General features: G+C 42.5%; 1 long non-coding RNA gene across 1 annotated transcript; it reads left to right on the top strand.

Annotated features, from left to right (window-relative positions):
* The first annotated feature begins 641 nt into the window (after positions 1-641).
* LOC113219249 lies at positions 642-26,078 on the top strand. Its single transcript, XR_003306103.1, has 3 exons — positions 642-1,450; positions 4,262-4,532; positions 23,749-26,078. It is a non-coding gene; the product is annotated as an uncharacterized LOC113219249 (long non-coding RNA).
* The last annotated feature ends 497 nt before the right edge of the window (positions 26,079-26,575 follow it).

Here is a 26,575-nt window from a genome sequence, read left to right on the forward strand (position 1 = left end):
AACGACGCAACGTACTTGGTCGAATATTCTCTCTGATTCGAAACACGCGGGGAGGGAGGAGGTGGAGGAGTGGGATCGGTCGTGAATCGGTTATGTATTACTGCGCGCAAGGCCAAAGTCGACGATGACACATCGGGGATTGATTTCTGGCATATCGCGTTTTACGTGGATTTTCGAGAGGATCACACGTCGGCTATCCAATTCCGCCTCCCTCCCCCCCCCCCCCTCCTCCCCCGATTAAAATTCGATCGGTTATCAACGGAATGTCGCGCGATATATTCCGGCCGAGTTTTATGTACGAGGCACCGATAACAATCGGCCGCCGGATTATTGAAACCAGCGCATCGATTGATCGACAACCACGATATCGGCAATTGCTCTCGGCCCTGCGCGGAGTCACGAATGCGCGCGTGTGTGCGTGCGCTCGAAAAAATGCGCCGCCACTCCTCCTTATTTCTCCAAAATTTCGTCCAGACTTTCCACATGGAAAATCTTCCTACTCCTTTTTCTGCGCATATCCTTGAGATATGATTTTTCCTTTCTTTTTTTTTTCGATGTCCACGCTGAATTCGATTCCTCCGTCGATCGAAATTTTACGCGTGATATTTTATATTTCTCGAGAACGAGAATATATGTATATTTTTTTTTCGAATATTTCGTGACGAGTGGAAAAGAAAAATAAAAATTTGGAGATAATCCGTGTTGTATATAAGAGTTGGCGATAATATCGGTGGAGATATTTTGTGATAAAAAGGAGAGAGAGAGAGAGAGAGAGAAGCGATAAGAGAGAGCGTGTATAGGATCGTTATTTGAACGATGACGAAGTTATTAAATAAATAACTCGAAGCTTCGTATCAGAGTTTTTCGAGTACGTTTTCCACGAAATATACTCGTTAATGGATTAAACGTTTTTCCATAAGATGTATGATTGAAAGATCGAGATTGGGAATTGTATCGGAATGGGAATCTATCTGTTTCCCTTCACAAATGTACTACGTGATTGCTATAACATTTCGACGAAAAAGATTCTTTATATATCTAATGAGGAAACAGAGAGAGAGAGAGAGAGTTTTTTTTAGTTTCTCAAAGTGTACAAATTTTCTTACGAAAAGAAATTATTTTCCTGCATCGTGATACAGGATAAGAAGTTACCTTCCAATTTCACTGGAAATAAGATAAGAAATATATCTCCGTCTCTTACGTAACCATAAAAGAGTGGAAAAAGAGGGGAAGTGAGAATTGGCGAAAAATATCAAAAATATTCCACGATCGTGTGACCATTTATCAGACTCATCGTATTGGCGCGAAGAATCGAGAAGGAAGAGCGGCCGGTGTTCGAAAGGTGGCCGTCGATGGAATTCGTGCAGAATCCGTGGCCTCATAATCCTCCATCGACGAGTTTATGAAGATATTGCACGGATGCAAAAGAAGGCGGTTGTAAAGGGAGCAAGTAAGTAAGGAAGGAAGGAAGGAAGGAAGGAGGAGAGAAAGAGAAAAACCGTTCTTTCTCTCCAAGTCGATCTGGATTTACGATATTGGTTGCAACACCACCTGAACCCAGACCCCAGACCGAGACCCTTTCCTTTAAACCATCTCAAACCGGTTACCTTGCCCCGTAAGCACGTTAGATCGGCTTCCTTTATTTATTTCCACATCTTGTATTTTCCCTTCCCTCCCACGCCTATACGAGTGGACTTGTCGGAATAAGTTATGAGCGTCCTTTATAACATCGTTGCATTACTTATCGAAGTAGGGAAATGCCATCCACCGAGCCGAGTTTACGCCAATAAATTCTTACGATTGCGAGGGAGAGGAGGGGCCGTTTATTCGCGGCCCGGTTACCACTTGCCTTTTTCATATCGATTCGATCTGCCTGACTGAAGAAATATCAATATTTACTAGCCATAGTTTTAACGGCGAGCTTCTTCTCATCTTCTTTCGATTTAATTAAGATGCGTGTTTTCGATTGTTTCGACGATGTATAAAAAGGAAGGTGAGAGAAGATTTCGAATACTTCTCTTAGATAATCAGTTTTCGAATAGGTGCGAATTTTAACTCTTTATTTGAAGAATCACAGTCTAGCAAGTCTACAGAAAAATCGTTATAACTTCATATTATTTTAAGTTACTTAAGTTAGAGAATATTTATACCTATTGTACTGCAATTCTCGATCTCTCGTATAGAGGCTATTTACAAGCAGAAAACAATTTTCAGAATAATAGTTATCCAAATCTATCACGTATTGCAATTTATTTTTTCATCTGCGTACATTTATGAAATGTAAATGACGATTTCGTCAATTGAAATCTCCCTTAAAACTTTTCTTTCTAAATAATAAACGAGCCATTTATCGACACAATATCATTCCATCCCAACAATTAATTTCGTCCCTTCGTATGACCGATTTAATTCCAGAGCACGAGATGCATAAATTGCTCGAAGAGATGTAAGACGAAGCTGAGTACGCGCATTCATGGCGTCCCTTCGCAACCTTTTTTCGCCGCGAAGTGGGTGGCGATATTTCTATAACAGGTAGGGCGAATTTTCAATGGATAAATTTATGTACCGGCAGATAGCAAGGACAATATAAATGAGATTTTAAGTATACATATCGCGGTGGGGTTGTTGAGAGACGCGTGCGCGAGGGTCCTCCTCCTCCTCCTCCTCCTCCTCCTTCTCCTCCTCTCTCTTTTAAGCATATTTTCTATTTTCCAGGACGAAAAGGGACGCGATAAATAATCGGCGCATAAATCTCGTCGCGTGGCGCGGACGTATTCGATCGTTTAAAACGACGACGAGGAGAGGGCGACCGCGCTATTATTTTCTCCCAAGGATTTTCCACGGGGGAAATTCACGGGCTCGCCTTTTCTTCGCGGGAACTCGAAAACTTCTCACCTGTGCTCGTTATGAATATTTAGAAGAAATTATTTTCTTTTCCAAAAAAAAGAAAAAAGGAAAGCGAATCGTTTCTCTTTTTCTTCCTTCGAACTTCGCGTTTCTTTCGATTTGTAACGAAGAAGAAGAAAAAAAATACAAATATAAGCACTGGAAAATATATTTGAGAAAAGCGATTGAAATCAATTTTCAAATTAAGGACTGTTTCATTAGCCCTCGAAAGGGGCTTTCATCGCCGTAAGGGGAAGCGAGTCGAATTCGAGAGGAGAGGTGGCAAATTTCATTAAAAGGAGGCAGAAGCTCCGTCCGGAACGAACGAATTTATAGTTTTTAATATTTGTTCGTTGTTCTGGTCCATCGAGGGAAAGGTTGAACAAGAGGATACCATCGATATTGGATATGTAAACACCTTTGCTCGCAATTGTCTAATATTCTTGGTAAAAAGCCTCGTTTTCTTGTAAATATATACGCGGGGTTAACGTTTCGATTACGTCTTGAATGAGAGTAAAGTTGAAAAGGAGGAACGCGATCGTTGCACACGTAACAAATTTCCTTCTTTTCGTTTTCTCGAAGAAACATCTTCCAAAGCTTTCGTTTTCTTACTCGAGAGCGAGAATGTTCTGCTTTCTTTTTTTTTAACGTGGAATTTCTGAAACATTTAAAATTCGGATGGAATATCGGTTTTCTCACAGTCGAAATTAAAATGAACAACTCGAGTCGAAATATAATTTTGATTTTGGTTTCATCGTGATTTTACACGCCCTCGACCCACGCAATCGTGCACAGTATCCAGCACTATCACGATCACTGACAATGACACAAACGCGCGTTTGCACGTGTTTGCCCGATACATTCCCACGTGTTTCCCGTGTTTTTCCGTCTCGAGCGTGGACTGTAATACACGGGGATACGCGTGTCTGCATGCACACAATATTGAATTATACTCCCAGTATTATTTTGTTTTCCCATCGGTGTTAATAGGCGCGGCTGCTGAAAGCCTCTTAATTTATTACGAGTTGAAGCGGCGCGTACATTATGTACGATTTTTGGCAATTGAACATCACGCGTATGAAACACGCCTACTAAAAGCGACCATTACGTTTCCCCTGGTTTTCACCAGCTTTTAACGGGCAGTATAATTAAACGTATCGACGCGCTAGCAAATGGCCTTTCGAAATTTTTCATATTCCTCCGCGTTAATCGTTAGACAAGATCGATTTCTCGAAAAGGAAATTTTATTCTTCTTTCATCTTTATCTAAAAAAAAAAAACGTATCAAAAAAGGAGAGAGAAAAAGAGAGAGAGAGAGAGAAAAGCTTCCACTTGTAATAATAAGCTGTTAATGCACTTGACGGTTAATTTTGTAGAAATATCTTGGCGAAGGGAACAATGAAGAGAAAGAGAGAGAGAAAGAGAGAGAGAGAGGTCCGGATCTCGTTATCACAGAGAGGTTGCAGCCACATCTTTCACACTTGGCTCGGTCGACAATTGACCAGCGGCAAGAATAAAGGATGGAACAAGGCGACGTCATTTCTGGCTTCGCATTAAGGATAGCTGATGCAAGGCCAAGTGTCAAAGGACGTTGAAGAGTGGCGGAAGGGATGGTGGGAGTGGAGGGTGATTTTCGAGGGCCCGACGGTACGTACCCAGCCGGTAATGTCGATGAATAGAGAGGTAATGAATCGTAGTGGACACCAACACGGAAGAGGCGAGGCAATTCTAGGCGTTTGGCTGGCCCTCTTCCCTGAAAAATATATATATATATATATATATATATAGACGTTCGTTCCTCCCCCATTTCTCCCCCTCGTTGACTCTCCTTTTCTTTCTCTGGCAAGACCACAATCCACCTTCTATCCATAGCTGCAGAGTAGGTGAAATAGAGTACATACGTAGTATACCTATTCATATTAAAGCTTCTGAAATCCACCCTCTTATTCAGGCCTATGTTGGCATTCACGTTGGTACCAGAAACTGACCATCTATATATATATATATATATATATATACTTTGCACACGTTCTCGGTATTCTTCTTGTTTCTCTTTATTTATTCTGCTCCCTATTCCCGGATACCTCCTACCCGTAAGATATCACACCCCTTCCTGCCAAAACCACGACCAGGCAAAATTAAGATTTTAAGTTAAAATTGGTCGACAGAGAAAGTAAATTCTCCCTTTACAATTAGACGATAATTTTTTCCCCAATGAAATTAATTAACACCAGAGAGGAAAAAATCAATTTATAATCAATCCTCTCCAATTTTCTCCCTCCTAGTTATCCTCTTAGCAATAGAATTATTATTATTGTTTGATTGGGGCCTTTCGATTTCGATCGCTGTTTGGTTATCGTGCGAGGGTATTAAAAATTTCCAATGACGATCCACCCAGCGTGGTTGTTGGTTCAACGCTTCGAGGCGATCGATTCGAATTCGGGATTACGGGGTACGAGGGAAATCACTTTGCAACAGGGCAAGCGGTGGAGGAGAACCGCCTCGAGCAACCTTCCAGAAATAACCGAATCATTTGGATTTCGAGGATCTTGGTGGGGTTTGGGGTTTGGGAGCGGGTTCTGTTGCGGGATCCGGGGAGAGAGAGGGTGGCTGAGCATCGGGAAACGAGGGAAGGGGGTGGAAAAGGTAGCAACACTTTTATCGATATCGAGTCGCTTCTGAAACGACTACGAAACGGCCTTCTCCGTCGTCTTTACTTTGCCAAGATATACAAACAGCTATATATACATAGGTAGGTGATCGTGGTTCTTTGGTAAAGCCGATTGAGGAAATACAAGCGGCGGGGAAATTTATTTTCGAACGAAAGAGAATGCGAACTGAACCGTTTCCGCTCGAAACGTGTTTAATAGTTTTGCATTTTGCCTTCTCTTTTTCTACCCTTTGAAAAAGGGTATTCTTCGAAACGATCGCGATAAATTTCTATTATTATTTCGGTTTCGTTTTCGAGTTAATGCGATGATCTTTCGCGCATGATCTCTGGTAGAATCGTTATCACGCAGTGTCAAAATATTTTAACAGTTTCAACTCCTCCCTATCTCTTCGATCAGCTGTCGAATGGGATCCAATGTTTGCGGCTCTTATCATTGATCGATGCAAAACGGACCTTTCTATATCTATAATATCTGGAAGATATTGTCAACTTGTGTCAATGCATTGACATCAACGCATACGAAAAAAGAACCGGTATCTGATCCATAAATTACGACAGAAGTCAGAATCAAATTTATCGATTTCATTCTCGCGTTAAATGTCATGTTTATCCTCGTCGTTTGTCAATAAAACTCTCGTAGATATATATATAAAAATTCCATTTCTCGAGAAATTCCCAATTCCCAATTTCTCAAAAATTATTCCAAGATTTGTACTCGGAAATATTGTACTCGCGCGGAGAGAAAATAAAATTGATTGGTCCATCGAAACGATCGGAAGAAGAGGAATGGAAGCGGAGAGGAGGGGTGGCTCGGTCGGAATTTCGGGCGAAGGCGCGAAAATGAAAATACACGCACGAGTATGTATTCAAACGCTCGTACGTTCCGCCCGTGGACACGGCTACGCCTATTTGCACACTTCAATGCGGTAGTTTGAATGGCAGACTCGCAAGAGACCCATTTTAGATACTACAGTCCATAACGCGGCATTCAACCGGCAGCGTCCACGTTTTTTTCATTTACTCTTTTTCCTTCCCTCCCCCCTCTCTTTTTTTCCCTTCTTTTCTTTTCTTTCCTTTTTTTCTTCTTTTTGTGCTTCCGGTTGTAGCCAGAACAGAAAAGATTATCCTAACGGGAGGAAGAGAGGGAGGGAGAAGCGCGTAGATCTCCACGGAGTTGTAAAACAAAAAAAAAAAACCCATAAAAGTTGGTGTGGCTTAACCATCATCGGCTATTACGCATTTTCATAATATTTTACGCACATCCTGCAACATCAGCCACAACAGGAGGATTATACATTGTCGCTCGAATATCGTCGCGCCGAGATTTTTCACGGGGGCCCAGCGATGAATGGATAGAGGAATATATCCAGTCATGGAAACCCCCCTGGAAAAACCCCTCCCTTTCTCCTCGTCGAAAATGTTTCACGATTTTTTTAAGAATTATATACAAAACGCCAACGCATTGTTTCGCGACACGTGGATTCGACATCCCTATCAACGTTCGGGGAAGTAAATTTTTTTTTCTTTTTTTCTCTCTCTTTTAACTCGAATTCCATCCTGCCTAACCTTTCATTCCCATCAAGCTTTGAGCTTCTATCGACGCTAACGAGTGTCGTGCCTCTAGTTCGGCTAAAATGGAAGAGTTTACTTCGGAATATGAGACGTTTTGTGTATATCGCGTGCAGATTTTTTTCTTCTTTTCTATATTTTTCTTTTTTTTTTTTTCGGTTTATGTATACGAGTCGAAGGGTAGAGGGATTTTTGTTTTTTTTGTTTCTATGAAAGGAAAGCGTCGCTTTATATTTCGATACGACGAGAAATATGTTTGAGATAAATCGTTTTCGATATAAGACACAGTGTTGATTATGCACAGTGATTATTTATTTAAAAATAAATCCCATCCTTTTCAACGCATCACGAAGAACAAATAGAAATTCTCGCGTGCTCTCATCATTTCGTTCAACCGGTTATTCATTTCTTGCGGATAAAATTCTTGATGGAAATTTCGAATTCTCCTCCAAAAGCGCATCTCCCTCCAAAAAAGGGAATTTCAGGCAATAAAAATCTTTCAAATATGCAGGGATATATATATACGAAAATATACAGCCGGCTGTATTACCTCGGGCTACATCAAACTCGTTACTTTATCAGTTTTATGTACGACAGATTTTACGATCTTTATTATATCACAAGATTAAATGTTCGTTTGGTTAACTATCTACGTATCTCTCCTCCTTTCATCCGGGGGTCCATCCACCGGTAGCATATTCACCGTTGCGAATAAACTTTTCCTCGCCGGGGAAATTTATTAACTTTATATCACACATTGGGGCCGCCACGTAAAAAGCTGTACAGGATCACCTGGTACACTTTTATCGTTTGCATTAAGGACAACGTGGAAGCTCTTAACGGGTGGAAGCCGGCTTTATGTTGATCGCGCTCAAGCTACGAGAAAATATTTAATATAAAAATAACGAACGGGGGGGAGGGTAAATGCAAATTTATGAAACTCATCTTTGATTTATGCGTTAACGTATTCAAACGCTTTGGATCGAGAAGGAAAGAAAGGAAAGGAAAAGGAAATGACATTCTCCTTTTCTTTTCTCTCTTCTTTTAACGTAACTTTTTCGTCTCTTTCGAATGAAAAAAAATTCGGAAAATTCACGCTTGATCGATCCTCGTTAATTTTCATCGGGATCCCACTTTTCCAACAATTTTGTCGTGAAATTTATGTCTCGGTTAATGGCACAGAGATTAGACGATTAACGAATAATTATTATACAAGAGTTATGGTCAACGAAGATATATTTCGTTAATATTTATCGTTCTGATCGAAACGTTATTACGGATCGTTTTTCCTTTTCCATAAACGTATCCATAAACGTCATAAACTCGTAATCGTTCGATCATTTTCAATCACTACGTTCGCATGAATCAAATTTAATTACGTTACTAGTAACCAATAATCGCGCGCGCGCAACTAATTTAATAACGGATAATAGATGGATGTAGAGTAGTTAAATGCAACAACTGTAACCAATCCTCCTCTCCCATCTCCTCCCCTCACCCCTCATCGTTACAAAATTCCCGGAGATCAATTTTGAAAATTTGTTGCGGAATAAAATTTTGAAAAATTAGTTTCACGAAAAATCGGTAAATTACGTATATTCGATACATATATATATATATTTGATTATGGTCGAATTAGATTCAGATTTGAATTATAATTGCACGCTTCTTTAATGACGCGTTATGCATTTAAATAATCCGTTAATGACACTAATAACAGCGCTTCCGTATTTATCGTTCTTCATTATAATAATACACTCGTATAACGAAACGAGATAAAATATGCTCACGATTATTTACTCGGGTTTAATCAGTGTGCTTAATTAGGTAACCAATTCAGTTGATTAATCAATTTGACCGGCTGACCTATTTAGTTCATTAACCTGTTTGCCGCGTTAACCGCTTAGCTAACTGGTCTCCGCGATACCAGTTACGATTAACAAAGTTTTCCCCGCCTTGGCGCATTTAATCCAACGTCGATAATCATACTTATTCTATACATTCTTTTTATTTAACGAAACAATATATATACACACAGTGGCTCGTGTTCAATATTCGAACAGAGATCTTTTACAGAGAAATAATAAATTTTCTCTTATCACATATAAAAATTCAACTCTTTCTTAGCTGATAGAGTAATCGAATTGATTTAAAATATTGACAAATATTGAGTACAAGTTCTCCAAGTTTCGTTAAATTAAAAGAATAAATAAAAAGTTCATCTTCATCTTCACCCTTAAATTTCTCACCCTTGAATGCCTCCCTTAAATGCCTCTTCGAAATCAGATCCATCCACTTTTATTCTTTTTTCTTTCTCGAACGAAAACGTTCCCCTTTAACCCCTGTCACCCGTGCAAACACCGGGCGAGTGTTTTGCTTACGGTAAACGGGGATAAAAAGCGGCGAAACCACGGGGGTGCGAGAGGAGCGACGAGAGATCGACGAGAGATTGGGCCGGCTTGAAACGGGCGGCTGTCGAAGGCGCGAGATAGCCTCGCGTCGCGGGGCTAGGGCCCCTTCCCTCCTCTCCCCCAGCGGCTGAACGGCTGGGCGATCAAAGGGGGGAGGGGGGAGAGCAGGCTGGTAGTCATAAAGCAGACTAGACGCGAGTCGGAAGAAAAACTGCTAAACGAAAATGGCTGCGCCGGAAGATCGGGTCGGCCGATCTAATGGGGAAAAATAATGGATTTTCGGTAGTAAAGATCGCTTGGCCAGATCGCTCGCCCCGTCAATCCTCCGCTACACCCTCGTCCTCCATCTCTTCTCGGCCGAGGTAAACGAAAAGTGGGGCGATGTGTCTTCGCGTGGGATAAAGAAAGATTTCTTCGTTCGATTTTACGTGTTTTTCATCAATTGTATAAAGGAAGATGATTCGAGTTTAAAGAGTGAAATTTAGATCCACGTTTCGCTGAATAGGTGTCTTTGCATTGGATTGATAAAGAAAGATTCTTTGTTCGATTTTAGGTATTTTTAATCAGTCGCAAAGTGAGACAAAAGGGAGGATGAAATTTAGATCCACGTTTTGCTAAACACATGTGTTTTTGTATAGGATAAAGAAAGATTCTTTGTTCGATTTTATGTATTTCTAATTAATTATAAAAGGAAGATGATTCAAGTTTAAAGAGTGAAATTTAGATCCACGTTTCGCTGAATAGGTGTCTTTGCATTGGATTGATAAAGAAAGATTCCTTGTTCGATTTTAGGTATTTTTAATCAGTCGCAAAGTGAGTCAAAAGGGAGGATGAAATTTAGATCCACGTTTTGCTAAACACATGTGTTTTTGTATGGGATAAAGAAAGATTCTTTGTTCGATTTTACGTGTTTCTAATCAATTATAAAAGGAAGATGATTCGAGTTTAAATAGTGAAATTTAGATCCACGTTTCGCTGAATACGTGTCTTTGCATTGGATTGATAAAGAAAGATTCTTTGTTCGATTTTAAGTATTTTTAATCAGTCGCAAAGTGAGACAGAAGGGAAAATTCAAGTTCGATAAAATTTAGATCCACGTTTCGTTATAATACGTCTTTTGCATTGGATAAAGAATTGTTCGTTCGATTCACACGAATTTTGAGATTTTATTTTTATTATCGATTTTATTATCAGCGAGATTAATATTGTATTTTAACGGGTATTTAGAATTCGAAGGATAAATAGGTTTAGAAAACTTTGGCCATCGTTGATTTTACACACCATCATCGATTAGAACTTTGATGAATAATTTAAATTTGCAATCCATCGATCGCGTAACCGGGTAGCAAGTACCGCTTTTAATCATTAATCTGCCTGTAATTTACATATTTTACAAACACATACGCGTGCATAAACTTCGAATCGACTAAAACTACTCCGCACGTATTTATAATCCTCCGCCATACCCATTATTCACGAATTCATCGCCCCTATTTCCAATATATCGAGTATCATGGAACACCACGGATACATCGATAATTATCAAACGCGTTTCGAAACCAGGAAAACCGGATGTTCTCCTAATTCCTTCCATTTCTCAAAATTGAATACACGATCGCGATAAAAGGATCGGCACTCACGATGTACCTAACCTCCCCTCTCCCTATCCTCCCCTTCCTTTCGCAACGGGGGTAGTTTCGTGATAGGAAGTCCCAAGCATTTTCGAAGCATTTTCGTTGAAAATCGACCAGGCCGGGATTATCGAGGCTTCCTGCGGGTTAATTGATTGTTGGATCGAATTTTATGCAAGCCCTTTTCTCCCTCTTCTCAACCTACACCGAAAATTTACCGTCCCCTGGCACGCCAACTTTCTTCTTCTTCTTCTTCTGCGTCAATTTCTCCCCAGGCCTCAACTATCTCTCCCCTTTCGTAACACACCTTTCTCGTGGAGCACAGTGAGAGAGTTGTGTTGTTACATCCGCACGTTGTTGTTACTCCTCGACGCGATGAAGGGGCGGAGGAGAAGAGGGAAAAAATTGGGAGGAAAAATATACACACGAGGTTGTTTAACCGCGGTACACCGCGCGAAACTTTCCTCTCCCTGTTGTGCTCTCGAACCTCCTCCGCTGGAATGTTGGATCGCGTGACGAGGGGGGAGTCCTGGCTACGGAATTTTATTCCGGGAAATTTTCGTGTCCTCGGAGAGAAGCTCGCTTTCAAAGCTCGCGGCTCGCGCTACGAAACTCTCCCGAGCCATCGTTTTTTCTCCCATTCCTTCCCTCCCTCCCCGTATTTAAAAGCGTCTCCCCCTCCGCTTGCGTTATGCACACGCTTTAACGTCCCTCTTATTTTTCTTTCGTTTCGTTCGCGTGATTTCAACCGTTGATCGCGGTTTAAATTCCTCCAACGACTCGAAGAATTTATATTCGGCGATCACACAGAGTCAAGGAAAGAAAGAGGATCCCCTCGAGATTGCCTATCTCTCAAGCCTATATTGTTTAACACGTGTTTATAATTAATTAAACATTACCCTGTTTCATTACTTGCAATTTCGAGGCCTCTACGTTTATTTCAACAAAATCCACAACTATCCATACGATGCGATAGGAAAAATCGGAGGGGAGATCAAAAAAAAATTTCCACGTTCTTCTGGAAGAAGAGGAGCGGGGCGCTTGTTAGTCGGAACGGGTTAAATCCCTTGGGGAGTAACCTGGAAGCGGGGAGCGGTAACAAAAGGCACGGACACCGGGTCCCAGGGCAGAATTAACGGTGCAACACATGCGTGCATGTTCGATCCCAGCTGGCGCCAGGGTTCACCGCCGCCACCTCCATAAGTACGCGCGGATCCGAAGAGGAAGGAGGAATCCACCGGCGGAAATCTAGGCTGGAGAGGAAACGATATAGTTGGCCCGGGACGGGGGTGGGCAGGAAGGGTGGAGAGAGCGTGCAGTCTATCAGAGATTAACCGGTCGATCCATTAGGGAGTGATTTAGCTGGACGGTCCCCGAACGTGCATATATGTATATATATATATACATATACACACACAAACATATATATATATATATATATATATATATATATATATATATATATATATATAGTCGCGTCGCTACACCTGGCATGGTCGATCGGTGGAAATCGAAGCAATCCTTATCTCGGCGTAGAGAAGGTACTTGGAGGTGAAAGGTGAGCCGAGACGACGATGATGGCGATTAGCGGTCAGCAATAATCGCACTGGAATGTTTGGTATGCCGTATGATCCGTTCTAGCAAATTATCTCCCTTACAACGCACCTTCGAATTCCTGGAGAGGAGAGGATAACCTTTCTCTCTCTCTCTCCCTCCTCGACTCGCCTCTGGGACCGAGCCGGGCTCCTGGTAAGCAGCGCAGGAAGGGGTAGAGCGGATGATCGAGGGTGAAGGTTCGTGGCGATCCCAGGGGCGCGATGTGTCGTGCCTAATTACAATGTCCAGCGCCTCCCTCTCTTCCTCCCTCCAAATACAAACAGCGAGGCTAATGCGTTCCCGCACACCGTTGTTCACCGAAATGCACCGCCGGATCGAAATGCTCCGCTCCCGCCTTGCAACGCTCTGTCAATATCTGTCGATATTGTCGCGCGTTGTCGAGCGTCATCGCCCCCTCCTCTTTCGAAAAAGAGGGAGGAGTGTCGTAGGATACTCGAGTCGAGTACACGCGCTTTCGAATCGTTCAAACTAACGAAGTTGTTACCACTGTTTCTCCGTTGCTACGTGATTTCCTCCTCCTCCTCCTTTTCTTCTTCTTTTTTTTTTCGTTGCTTCCTCTTCTTTTTTCTCCTTTTCGGGAAAGAGGAGTGGAAACGATCGATTAAGTAACAGCTTGACAAATTGTTCGCGGGAGAAAGTGAGGAGGGGGAGTGGTGGTAAATTAGTCGGTGAAGCGAGCAAATTGATTTCGGGAAAAAGCGGTGGAGTTGTAAGCGGTGACTGGTGAATTGGCTCCGGGACTCCGAAGGTGGAATGATTAGTCGTCGAATCGGTTTTCGGTTAAATCGGTTGCGGTGGAAATTGACCGGGTTAGATATTTTTCTTTCCGTGATCGAGGAAACGAGGATTCGTTCCAAATTCACTCCTTTTTTTCTTCTTCATGGATTTTTTTTTTTTTCCATGCTTTTTGACGCGCGTTTCTAATCCGATCGTGCGACGTAACAGGGATCGATCTTACGATCGAATATGGAACACTCCAGTTGGCGGAATATCGTTTTCGGACGAATTTATCTAACGTAACGAAGGTTGTAGGGAAACTACAACTTGTTATATATAATTAATGGATTAAAAGCATCCGGATCGTACGCAATTATATTAATAGCGCGCAGCAGTTATTGTTACAGTATTGTGGATATTCCATATTATTTCCAACGTTAACGCGGTTTATAACGAAATTAATTCATCACGATCGTAGAAAGGGATGGCATCCTTATTATTATTCACGGGTGTAGTCTGCTTATTTCGATTCGATACCTCCTTGAATCGAGATTCAAATTTCCCTAGTTTAAATTGAAATTATAACACGTATATTTCCTTAAATAAATCGATCGAATTATCGAGAGTGAAATATGGTTTTTTTTTTTTTTACGTAGAAAAACTGTTGTTGGTAGAAAAAGGGATGGGAGGAAGGCGAGGGTTTTCGAAATGCAAACCAATTTTCGTCACCGAGATTAATGGACGGTAGAAACGGCGCCAAATATCACATATTTTCCGGATAATGCGCAGCGCTCGTAAATAATAATGAATTGCCGAGTAGTTTTCGCGTAAAAAAAAACGAAACGGCGAAAGAACCGGCGTTAAATAGCATTCATTAAAAATCTTTATCGCCTGCAACAATTAAACCGTGTATTCCAATTTCCGCCTAACGATTTCGAAACTCTATCGTGATCGTGTATTCAAAAAAAAAAAAAAAAAAAGGAGAAGAAAAAAAAAACGTTTCGAGTTATTTGAGAAGGAAAATTGCTCGACGAAAGAACGGCGGTACGATTCGTTGATTAATACGAGAACGCGAGGAAATTCAAGCAAAAGTTGAAACGCGATAACCGAAACGGAAGGAGATTGATGGAATTGTATACATGGTGTCCAAAAAAAAACAAAAAAGAAAAAAAAATCTTAGCAAACATAGATTCGGAAACACAATCGTTTCCGAAAAATGTAATCAATCGTGTCTTGTTTTCCACGTTGTTAGCATCTCGATTCACTTACTACGTTCGATTCTACTACATTCGACGCTTTCCTCAATTTCCACTTCGGGATAGAGAGAGGTTGCGCTTTTCGCAGTTTTTCACCAAAATGAATCGTTCGAATAGATCTCTTTTGAAAAAGTTCTTATGTAAAAAGATGTCAAGCGTGCGTGGAAACATTTCGATCAAATTTTTTTCAAACGCACCTGTAATTCCCTCGACAGAGCTATTCTCACTTTTATCAATCGTCCAACTCGTGTGAAACGAAACGACGACAGAGGATGAACGATTCCCTCTTAACGATCCAACCTACGTCAAAATACGAACAGTCGTTCGCTCGCAGTTAAAACGCATTTCCGCTTCGCTTTCGATCGGTAAATCAATAAGAGGTCGTGGAATTGGATTAAAGGAATTGAAAACTGAGTGGAGCTCATTTGGAAAGTTAGCAGTAATTCTCGATCTCGCGCTAACTCCTCAAATTGGACGGCTTCGTCCCACTGTTTCGCTCGACGCTCTCGGTCACAGTTCTCTCTCTCTCTCTCTCGACTTCCGTTTCCCTTCGTCCAAGACACTTCGACCAAGGTGGTTAAAGAAGTAAGTTGAAGATCAACTCTCCGTACACACTATTTTGATATTTTAACGGTGCTCTCTCTCTCTCTCTCTCTCACAGGATATCGAGATTACATAGGTAAACGGAGGCAAGGGGATGGTCAATTACCAAAAGCAATTACCGGCCGTGCAATTAACGCGAAAGTTACAATAAGTAATTAACGCCCTTGCGACCAGCTACTTGTAATTAACTTACGCCCAGCTGCGTTTTTCCATTATCGCGGCATTTTTTTCGAGGCAAAAGTAGCCGGTCTCTCCTCTGCGCTCCCCAACGCTTTTCCCGAATTCGCTGTGGAAAAACAACTTCCTGTTATATCCTTCGAAAGGAGGAATCTCGAAAGATAATAATAAGTTGCGAAGTAGATGTTTGCTGTAAATTTACGTTACGTTGCCGCGATTACATCTCTTCTCAAAAGGATGGAAACTCTTCGTTTGTATCCTTTGGAAATAAAGGATGTGTAACGGCGTTTCCTTGGAAATTATGCGTGTATCTCTCATCGTGTACACAATGGAAGGGTGGACCTTAATAAAATTTACAGCGTCTCTTTCTCCCGATCCCAGGGGAGGGCGATAAACCGTCGTTATTACGTGTGGCGGTACGCGATAAACGTAGGGCCGGTCGCGGCATGCATTGTTGAAGGATTGCGAAGATGAAACGTCACATATCGCGAACTTGTACGACACGCGTGTCCATATTTACGTAACGATGATGCATACGAATAAACTCGCGCGATAACGTTTTACGATTCGTTCCATTCAAAAGGGAATCTCTGAAAGAAACCGCCATTGTTCCTCTTGTTCCTCGTTAACTCCTTCTCCCTTGTCAGGATCTCTTGTTAACAAGAGGTAAAAGTAACAGGACGAGAGAAGGAATAAATCGGTCGAGATAAACGATGAAGAGTAAAATCCTGAAATATAAGATTATATAAGATATTGGAAACAAAACGTTTGCCATCATCATTACGTGGAAATGAATTGCCACGCATCGAGTTCGCATAACCGCATCACAGAGCTTCAACAAACCCCAGCTTCCACTGTATCATTCACTTTCTTCATCCACTTTCTTCATCCGCTGCAACCGTTTATCTTTCATTCGCAGTTTACAGCTGTTTTATCGCGGCCACGCGCGTAACCTTCCCTTCCCCCTTTCCTCGAGCGGTTCGTTTGAATTCCTTCTCGATAGAAAGAGGAAGGTCGCTTTTCTTCGCGTCACACGCGGTGGTAACATGGCGCGCGAGCGAAACCGCTTCGAGGGGGAGAAGGAGGAGGAGGAGGATAGGATAAGTTTGCTAGGGATTTCGAGATCTTGCAGCCTCGAAGCAAGCAACAACCGAACAACCGAGGTTCGCGTTCCTTCGCCCCTCCCCACACCTTCCTTCCCATCCTCCCCCAATTCTCTACGTACGGTTAAAGTTCGCTCGTTGACGGTCACAAGCCGTGTTCGCGGTGCACGTCGGTTGCGGGGGGGAATCAACGGTGGGGCGTTAGAATGCGGTTTAGAAGAGAAGGCTCGATGCGGGTGAGAACGAGAACGAGAGAGAGGGAAGGCTAGAGGTGTCTGAGCAGAGGTTGAGAGGAAGGTATTGGGATCCAGCTGGAATAGCTAATGCTCGAATATGTCATAGTTTGGTGGGATGCGGTCAGAATTATACATGCTTCGAGATATACGCTCGAGTTACCTCGTTCTCCCCCTCGTTTCTCTCTCTCTCTCTATCTCTTCCTCTTCTCCTACGTACACACATAACTTCACCGACCGCCCCCTCCATTCCTGTCTCCTTTCTTCTCCGATTCTTGCCTCATCCTGGTTAGATGCTTCATCTACCTGTCTCGCACCCAACTGTCGTCTCGCAGTTTCTCTAAACCCCTTTGGCTCGCGTTGCGAGGCCTCCTCCATTTCATACCACCATCACCATCAACAGTCGCTAGCTACCCCGATTCAAGCTACCCCTCCGCGACGTACATCGCGGACCGAGTAACGCGCAGAGTTACTCGGTTAGTTTAGATTCGCTCAAGTTTTGATGTCGTGTTCGCCTACCTCCTCCTCTCCCCCCTCCTGGAACCTCTGTCACCCGTCCTTCCCCCGCGTCTACTCACCAAGGCCACGTCGAATACCCTTCGGAGGAACACGGCTCCTCCACCTTCCGCGGCAACCAGCACTTCCCCCCCCCCCCCCGCCACCCCCGTCTTTCAGACAACCCCTCTATATACCGGAATATCCGGAGTTCGCCGCTACCACCGTCGACACATTACTAATGCCGAACTGGTCGTAATAGATTGGATGCCTTGGAACTTGGATACGCCAACTAATGCGCGCCACGCCAACCCCTTTCACTCGTCGCCTCGTACCACCCTCTCCTCCACCTTTCCTCCTCGCATCGCTGCCTACCCTCCGCGTTTCGACTAACGACGTATGCAAATGGACACAATGGTATTCCGCCTTCTTTGTCATTCGATATTATAAGTAATTTTTCTTTCCTCTCCTTCGTTCCGTTTCTTCTTCGTCTATCGACTTTATAAATTGAATCGTTGGAGAGAAAAAAAAGAAAGAAAGAAAGAAAGAAAAAGATTTCACTGGCGAACGAAGAAGAAAGAGAGGAATGGAAGGAGACCGGTTGGAATTTCTTATGGCCGAGGCGGTGGTACGGTATGCCTACTCCGCAATGCGGTCCTAAGCGTGCAGCTGAGCGGCGCGATCGCTACCAAGGAAAACATTTCGCTATGTAACGAGGAGAATTAACCCCAAGTTTAAGCGCGATACACCCGCCGACTTTACTTTACTTACCCCCGTGTCCCATACCACCACCGGACTATCCCCTCGTTCCCTCTTCCACCTCTTCCTATATATATATATATATATATATATATACACACACATATATATAACGCGGTGCTCGTTAGCTCGAATTATACTCTCGGCCGAGGAGTGGGTCGAGGAACGACGGCGACGACGACGACGAACGAGGACGAACGCGATCGCGCGTGGCGAGTAATCCTGGCGAGAAGCGGAAGATTATTAATACCGCCGAGATACCGTCTCGCATTCACGATCCTCCCCGCGCTCCATCGCCGAATCGCGGAACAATGCCGCGCGGAATCGGCTCCGTCACGTCGCCGTTATCTCGTTACCCCTTATAGGATGCGTCGCTTGCCGCCCTGTTTCCGCGTTATTGTCGATCATGACCGATACCGATACCACACCACCGTGAATTACCACGGCGTATTCCGTTAAGGTGGAGATGGAGGGTCCGATACACGGAATACCCTCGTCGCATACGAAACATCCTTACGAATTTATTGCCCCGTGTACGTTCACGGGGAATGATTTGATTTTGCCAATTAAATAAGCATAAATTCTTTCCTCTTGGATCTATCTTTCTTTCGAACGATTCTTTCGACGTTGTTTTGTTGGATGCGAAGAAGATGTTGCATACGAATTTATTGCGTGTACATTCATAGGGAATGATTTAATTCTGACAATTAAGTACGTAGTTAAGTTAAGTAAATTGTTTCCTGTTGGATCTATATTTCTTTCGAACGATTCTTTCGACGATTGTTTCAAAATAAGTGTTCGTGGATGAGAAGAAGATGCGCATCCTCTCGTACGAATTTATTGCGTGTTTCATTCATAGGGAATGACTTAATCCTGACAATCAAGTGCGTAGTTAAGTTAAATAAAATTCTTTCCTCTTGGATCTATTTTTCTTTCGAAACGTTGTTTCGAAAGAAAAGAGTTGGTGGATTCGAAGAAGAGACAGGAAACAGCGGATGGCGAATAATATTTTGAGCAAGATTTATAGGGGGACGGTTTACACAGGGAGGATATACGTATATCCACTTAAGATGATTGTGTCCGTGTTGTGTGTGGTGCAAACACAGGGGAACCAGGAAACGCGCATTACTTACTGTAACGGATCTATTAACTGAATGCTGTACGAGAATGCAACGGCGGTCATTCGGCATCGGTGATACAAGTACAATACAGCTCATATTGAAATTAAATGACGGACAGATGGATTGGCAATTCCATTTCCAGACATTACGCCGATGGATGCGTTTGATAAGGAAGGCGGGATGGCTTACGCGATGTTGCCCTGCTAACATCGTTGCGTTTTATCACGTATAAAAAATGTTCCCTTTATGCTAAATAAAAACGAGGAGCTTATCACGTGGAGGGAGAGGAGAGCGTAATGAAGAATAGGAGGATGGAATGAAAGAGAGAGGGGAAATGTTAATAATAATAAAACGTTTGTGGTTGTTCATATCGCGTTATTCGCGCAATTTCGTTCTTTTTCTTTTTTTTTTTTTTTTTTTCGAAATTCTGGTGGATGGGGATAATTTGGTTCAGGATTAAAGAGCAAAACGGCAAAATGGGAAATGTAGTAGTGGCGTGTAACGTTATTTTATTGCGTAACAGCGGCGAACGATTAGAATGGCCAAGTCACGTGGCCGAGTAACTAATCGGTTAGTCAAATTGGCAATCGCACGGATAAATAGGTCAACCGTGTCGGTTGTTTGCCTGAATTTCTAAACGTTAGTCCGATATATCGGTTAAACGGTTCTAGCTTCGAATCGATGCATTGTAAGATGATGCGTTGTTAAATATGGTAATAACGTTGCACCCAAACCTATAATTTATGCAAATTCGCACTCGTTTAACGATGTCAAATCTGTGTACACACCTTACGTCGCGTCGGATTATTGCATTATAAAACTTTGACTTCTCGCGTGAAAAACACGCGAGGAAAAATTAAAAATTTTATCATCAAAACTTATTCAGAGTCGAAATCGTGTTAAACTTTTTGATTCATCTCGACGAGACGTAAGGATTCGAACTTTCATTCAACGTTTATTTGAGACTATTATTATGAATGGATTCGTGATTGTTTGGACTTTGGAATAGTGAAACAAAATAAATGATAAAAAATAATTAATGATTGAAAATTATTCTTTTCTTTACACGAATATAAATCGAATCTAAGAGAACTGAAATTCTTATCGAGATAAATCGAAAAAGATTTCCAAGTTATTTCAAAATTTTTCTAATTTTAATAGAATCCTATTGAATTTTAAGATTAATTGAACGATGAATATATCTATTTCCAAAAAAAAGAGAAAAAACAATATCGATTTATCTCGCCTCTGTATTTATCCCGTAATTACAAATCCAATAATAACGAATCAAATTTTCCAAACGAAAAAAAAAAAAAAAAAAACTCCAACACATAGAGAAATCGAAATATATCTATTCGTCGAATCGAACGGGGAAAAAGAGAGCAGCAGAGAAGTAAAGTCGACGAGGATGCGAGGAACGAAACAAGGGGGATGGAGGAGGAAAGTGATGCACCGATTGTCGAGGTAACGAGGTTATCGGGGATGCTTTAAATTCAATCTCGAAACGGTGGCGAAAAGTCCGTGAAATACCTCGTCGCGGCAACCTTGAACAAAAGAGAACACGCGGTACTTAAGGCACACATTCGTTCCGACTTACTTTCGTATTAATGCGGGGCAACACCGTGAAATTACCTTAGATCCGAGATAGTTGGCGCGCCAACCCCTCTCGCCCACCCCTTCCCCTACCCCTTACCCTGCGTCTTCCTCCTCGCGATTTCCAACCTTTCCAGCCTCGAATCGAATTAACAAAGTGTCCCGTAGCATCTCGAGACGTCGCATCTCCCACTTCCAGATTGATCGCGCCGAGTTTCATCCCCCCTCCCTCCCTTCTTGCTAGTTTTCGAGCGTTAATGCAACTCATCGTTCTTCCTCGTGTCCCGTTCGTGGCCAGAAATTCGTTCTACTTCACGCTACCGCTTCTTCTTCCTTGGTTTCTTCTTTCGGCCAGAGGATTCGTCCGTTCCCATGGATCGGAAGAAAAGACGGAGGAACCGCCCTTTGATCAAAATCGTTTCCCCCTTTTCTGATTGCAAAAATATTAGACGTGCTTTAAAATATGTTCTCTCCTTCTCTTTTTTTTTTCTCGAAATTCAAGATTTCATTGGATTAAATTGGGTGCAAGATGATCGGATAGATTTTCAGTCGAATAGATTCTTCAGGATCGGATTTTCATTCGTTTAACGTCGTCTTGGAATTAAAATTTCCAAATTTAAATCTTTTTTAACTAGTAGTAGTTCTATTTCAATAGGTTCAACAGCTGATCTAAGCTGAAATGCAAGAAGTAAACGAATATCGTTCGAAATCGTTGCATAGAAAACTCTCATCACGACTCTTTTCAAAAAACGAAAGAACAGTAAAGAAATTCGAATTCGATCATAAGTAACTATCGTGAAAAGAAATAAGGGAAGGAACTTATTTACACACGCTTAATATTCTGATTCGTAAGAGAGGAATGGAAGATAGATTTTTATTTCTCGATAAAAAATAGAAATGTGCGGGAAAAAACGGTGGTTTCTTGCGGATCAAGAAATGAAAGAGCGGACGGTCTTTGTAACCGCGCGCTCGAAGATACGAACGAACGTACGTGGAAAAAGAAGGAGAAGAGGCGAGGACGAGTCGCAGAAACGGAAATCAGTTGGGAGCGGCAAGTTACGATTGAGATTTAAGTTATTGACAAGCTACTTTGCCGAACCCCCTCCCCTTCGTCGAGATCTTGCTCGGTTTATCCCGGAGGCCCACTGCTTCTGATTTCCCCGAGGAGGCAACCCTTGAGAAACCATTCTTCTGCCCGCAATGACTCCCTGCCCTTGAGCCACTTCATCTCCATTCCCAGCCAACTCGCGTTCGCTATTGACGGATACGCGTCACCGTCACCGCTTCCCAAATATAATCGGGACCAATTGTTCGAGCAACCTGTTACTCACCTTCTATACACCATCATCTTCTTGAAATATTTCCTCGAAATTACGCTTCTTACGTTCGAACGTTAAGAATCGGGACGATTTTTATAAATTAACGATCGATGATTTTCAAATTAACCGGATGAATCGAGTTATTAAAATACTTTGATACGCGGTGACCGAAAGTTAAGAATCGGGACGATTTTCTATAAATTAACGATCATTTTCAAATTAACCGGATGGATCGAGTTATTAAAATATTTTGATACGCGGTGACCGAAAGTTAAGAATCGGGACGATTTTCTATAAATTAACGATCGATCATTTTCAAATTAACCGGATGGATCGAGTTTATTAAAATATTTTGATACGCGGTGACCGAAAGTTAAGAATCGGGACGATTTTCTATAAATTAACGATCGATCATTTTCAAATTAACCGGATGGATCGAGTTATTAAAATATTTTGATACGCGGTGACCGAAAGTTAAGAATCGGGACGATTTTCTATAAATTAACGATCGATCATTTTCAAATTAACCGGATGAATCGAGTTATTAAAATACGCGATGACCGAAAGTTAAGAATCGGGATGGTTTTTTCTATAAATTAACGATTGATCATTTTCAAATTAACCGGATGGATCGAGTTATTAAAATACTTTGATACGCGGTGACCGAAAGTTAAGAATCGGGATGGTTTTTTCTATAAATTAACGATCGATCATTTTCAAATTAGATGGATCGAGCTATTAAAATACGCGGTGACCGATCCAATTTCGAATCGCACGGCGAAACCGTACACGATTTAACCGATTTAACGATGGCAACAATAACGACAATAATAAGATCACGAACCTCTATTCCCGCAATAATGACATCGGGATTGCTGCGTTGCCGGACTTGCCTCCCTAATAAAACACAAGTTGTTGCAATTCCAACTTGTTTATGGTCGGACGGCACGCGATCACTCCCTGTTGTAAATATTGGCCGCCGTACGAGGGAGAAGGTTCTCCTCGATGGTCACACGATTCCTCTTTCACTGTGCATCGATCATGGGAAGAAAAAAACATTCGTCACCTCGTAACACGATCAAACATTCTCTTCTACAACTACTTATTGCCTATTATCGATCGCACACGATCGATTATGCGAATATCCGTTTTTTCCATTTCTCATTTTCGCTTCATTCATTTCGAAGATTGAATAAATCGATTCTCGAAATTATCGCGCGATACGATAAAATGGAATACATATACATAGACAATATACATAGATTCGCTCGCAGTTTTTTCCAACGAGGCGGTCCATCTTGAACGACAAAAACGGGATCGAAAAAAAGGATCGAAACGCAAACGAATCAACGAGCACGATGGAACGAACGACGGACGTACGCGAAAATGTTGGACGTCCCTCTCACCCCCAACCCTCGACACGTAGTATATTTTATCGCATTACTGGCATTGTTGCATCAGTTCCCATCCGTCTATACCTCCTCCCCCGCGGTGGTCACCGCTCTCTCTCTCTCTTCCCTCCCTCTTGCCCTCCCCCGTGAACACCATTCCACGAGGATTAAATATTGACTGCGATTCTGATTTATAGTAATTGCCGGAGGGATAGCGAGGGGAAGCGAGGCGAAACCCGTCCGATTCGAGCGGGACGGAGCGATCGAAGCGAGAGGAGGTCGAAAGAGGAGGAGGAGGAGGAGGAGGAGAGTGGATTCGGCCGAGGGAGGCTGGAGCCCTCTCCCGGTTTCGGGAGGGGTTTGACGGCGAGGGGATGACGGGCACGGAGGGGGAGGATGGGAGGAAAGCCATTCCATCGCTGACAGATGCATTTGCCAAAGCGTTGCGGACGTTTCTGCCTCGTTCTACGTCGTCACGCGGCTTGTCGTTATTATAGCGCATTTTTATTTTTTAGCCGCTGTTACCCCTCCCCCCGCCCCGCGGAAAATCCTAATGCTACTCGTTTGGAATAATCGAGGAATTTATTTCGTGGACGTTTTCGTGAAATAACGCGACGGAGAGAGAAAAAGAGAGAGAGAGAAAGATTTCTTCTTTCTCTTTTTTCCTCGAGGATAATGTTTAATAAATGATCTAGTATTTTAACTTTACTATTTTATGAATGAAAGTAAGGAGAGTAACCACGTGTTCGTATGTATGGAAAAGTTACATTCTCTAAATTACATTCTCTTAAATTTTTGTGTTACTTTAATGTCCAGGTGAAAAAAATGTTTAAACCACTTTGAGAAACGTTTCACACGCTGATCGATGGGAAAACTCGAACGAGCGAAACATCTCGATCGAGCAAAATTTCATTTTCGCATCGCTGATCAAAAACGTTCCACCTCCCCTTCCCGCTAGGCAAAAAAATGTTCGTCGAAAAAGAATTTTCTCGCGCGTATTTTCACGCGCTCCGCTCGCTCGCACCGATTAATTATCTGTTAATTGCCACTAATTAGGGGAAATAATGAGATGGCGGAAGGCGGGTGACGGTGGTAAGCAAGCAGGTGGAGGGCAACAACAGGAGGAGAGACGGAAGCTGGTCAAAGCTGGAGCGGAGAAGGGTGATTTAGTGAGGGAACAGCAGGCGGCGCCCGATTATTTTTGGTTTCACCGGTGGCGGCCATTATTTTTGGTCTGCCGCCCGGCCGCAGCTTCGACTCTCTTCTCCTCGCCCGGCCAGAAATTCATTCGTGGCCGAGCTCGAAGCGCGCAAAAAGCTCGCTGCACTTTGGCCGAAAGTTGAAACACGTGACGATTTCGTAGATTTCGTAGAATTCTCCAACTGACATCGTTCACCGAGACGAACTCGGGTCGGGTCGAGCAATTTTCCTCGAATACCGCGTCGAGCACGCTGGAATGTTATCGTTCGAAATTGGGTCTCCGTGTTTTCGCGCTCGAGAAATTTTAATTTTAATTTTGTCCACGCTTCGATGCTTTCGATCGATTTTCCGGCGATGGTGTCAATTGCGTGTTTCATTCAAACACGCCACGATGTTGTTAGAAAGCGAATCCGTATTTCGAATATTGCACGAAATTAAGCTCGTTTCCGATATTTTGATCCGCTTCGATCTGCTTTCCGTGTTAAAAATCGTATTGAATTTTATCGAAAATTAACGCTGGACCAGATCCGAATTCGAACTCCAAGAAACGCGATGCATTCTTAAAATAAAGAAACAAGTGTGATGGATGTAACATAAGGAATTAACACATTCGTGAAAAATCGATAAAAGTCACGTATACGTGATCAATCATAATTATCATTTCCCTCGTATCTCTTCGCCTTTTTTTTTTCAAAGGCACGTGCCCCCTCCCCTCTCCCTTCGCGTTGAAGAGCGAAACACGGGAGGCGGAAAAAGGGGAGAAGGAGGAGCAGGATTACGTTTCGAAGCTGATAACTTATGAAGTTGAATGACAGACAGGATATCAGTGGCGCGGTGTAGAAGAACGGAGTTGCCGTTAGTTTGTGAAAAATGAAATAAATGATGGAGAAGCGAGGCCCTTGACTGGTACTCCTCCACCGGTACCGGCCCCGTCAGACGTTTTTATTAATTCCTCTCAGATACAATTAGTTGGTCTATTCGTCAGACGCGTTTCATTAAGTTCCCCTTTCCATCCTTCTTCCATCCTCTCCTTTCCGGACCTTTCTTTACCCCTTTCCTCTCTTCCTGTCTCGCGCGTTTCATCCCTCTCCTCGAGGGAGAACGAAAACGGGCAACGGGGAAGAAGAAAGAAGAAATTTCCCCCAGCTTCTCAACGCGATACACGGGACATGTATTCCCGAGAAACGATTAATTTCCTAATGGTGCCCCCTCCGTTTCCGGAAATGATATTTGTTAACGATCCAATTTCGAAGAGCTCTTCCTATTCGACACGAAAGACGGAATGCATTGATAGAATATTCTATCCTTATAAAAAGTATCGTGTAGAAAGTATCGTGTAGAAATTCGAGCATCAATCAAATCAATTATAAGATTTGGGAACACAGGGATGCTGATCTCTGTGAGAGATCGTCGAGTGTTGAATCGAAGTTAAATTTTTTAAAACGTAGATCGAATTATGAGATTAATATATATATCGAAATTTCGAATTACTTTTTGATGGAATAATAATCCATTCGAAACCAAGAATTTCTTTTTTCTTTTCTCGTTTCAACGAATCGCATTACCGAGATAATAGGAAATCTATGGCGAGATTAATGGACGATTTTCCACGGAAAGGGAATGGGCTACGTTTTCGCGAACTTTGCAGATTGCCAGGCATTGCCAAGTGACCGTTTAGCTCGCGGCGCTCAGAATTACACGTACCTCGTTTTCGTTCGATTTAAATTATCAGGTGCTTCGCGGCTCGGCGAACAAATTCTATGCTACCGGCCTCGAGAGAGCGAGAAGGGGAATATCGAGGCAGCGGTACTGAAAAGTAGTACG

This window comes from Apis mellifera, linkage group LG1 (assembly GCF_003254395.2).
Source record: "Apis mellifera strain DH4 linkage group LG1, Amel_HAv3.1, whole genome shotgun sequence".
NCBI lineage: Eukaryota > Metazoa > Arthropoda > Insecta > Hymenoptera > Apidae > Apis > Apis mellifera.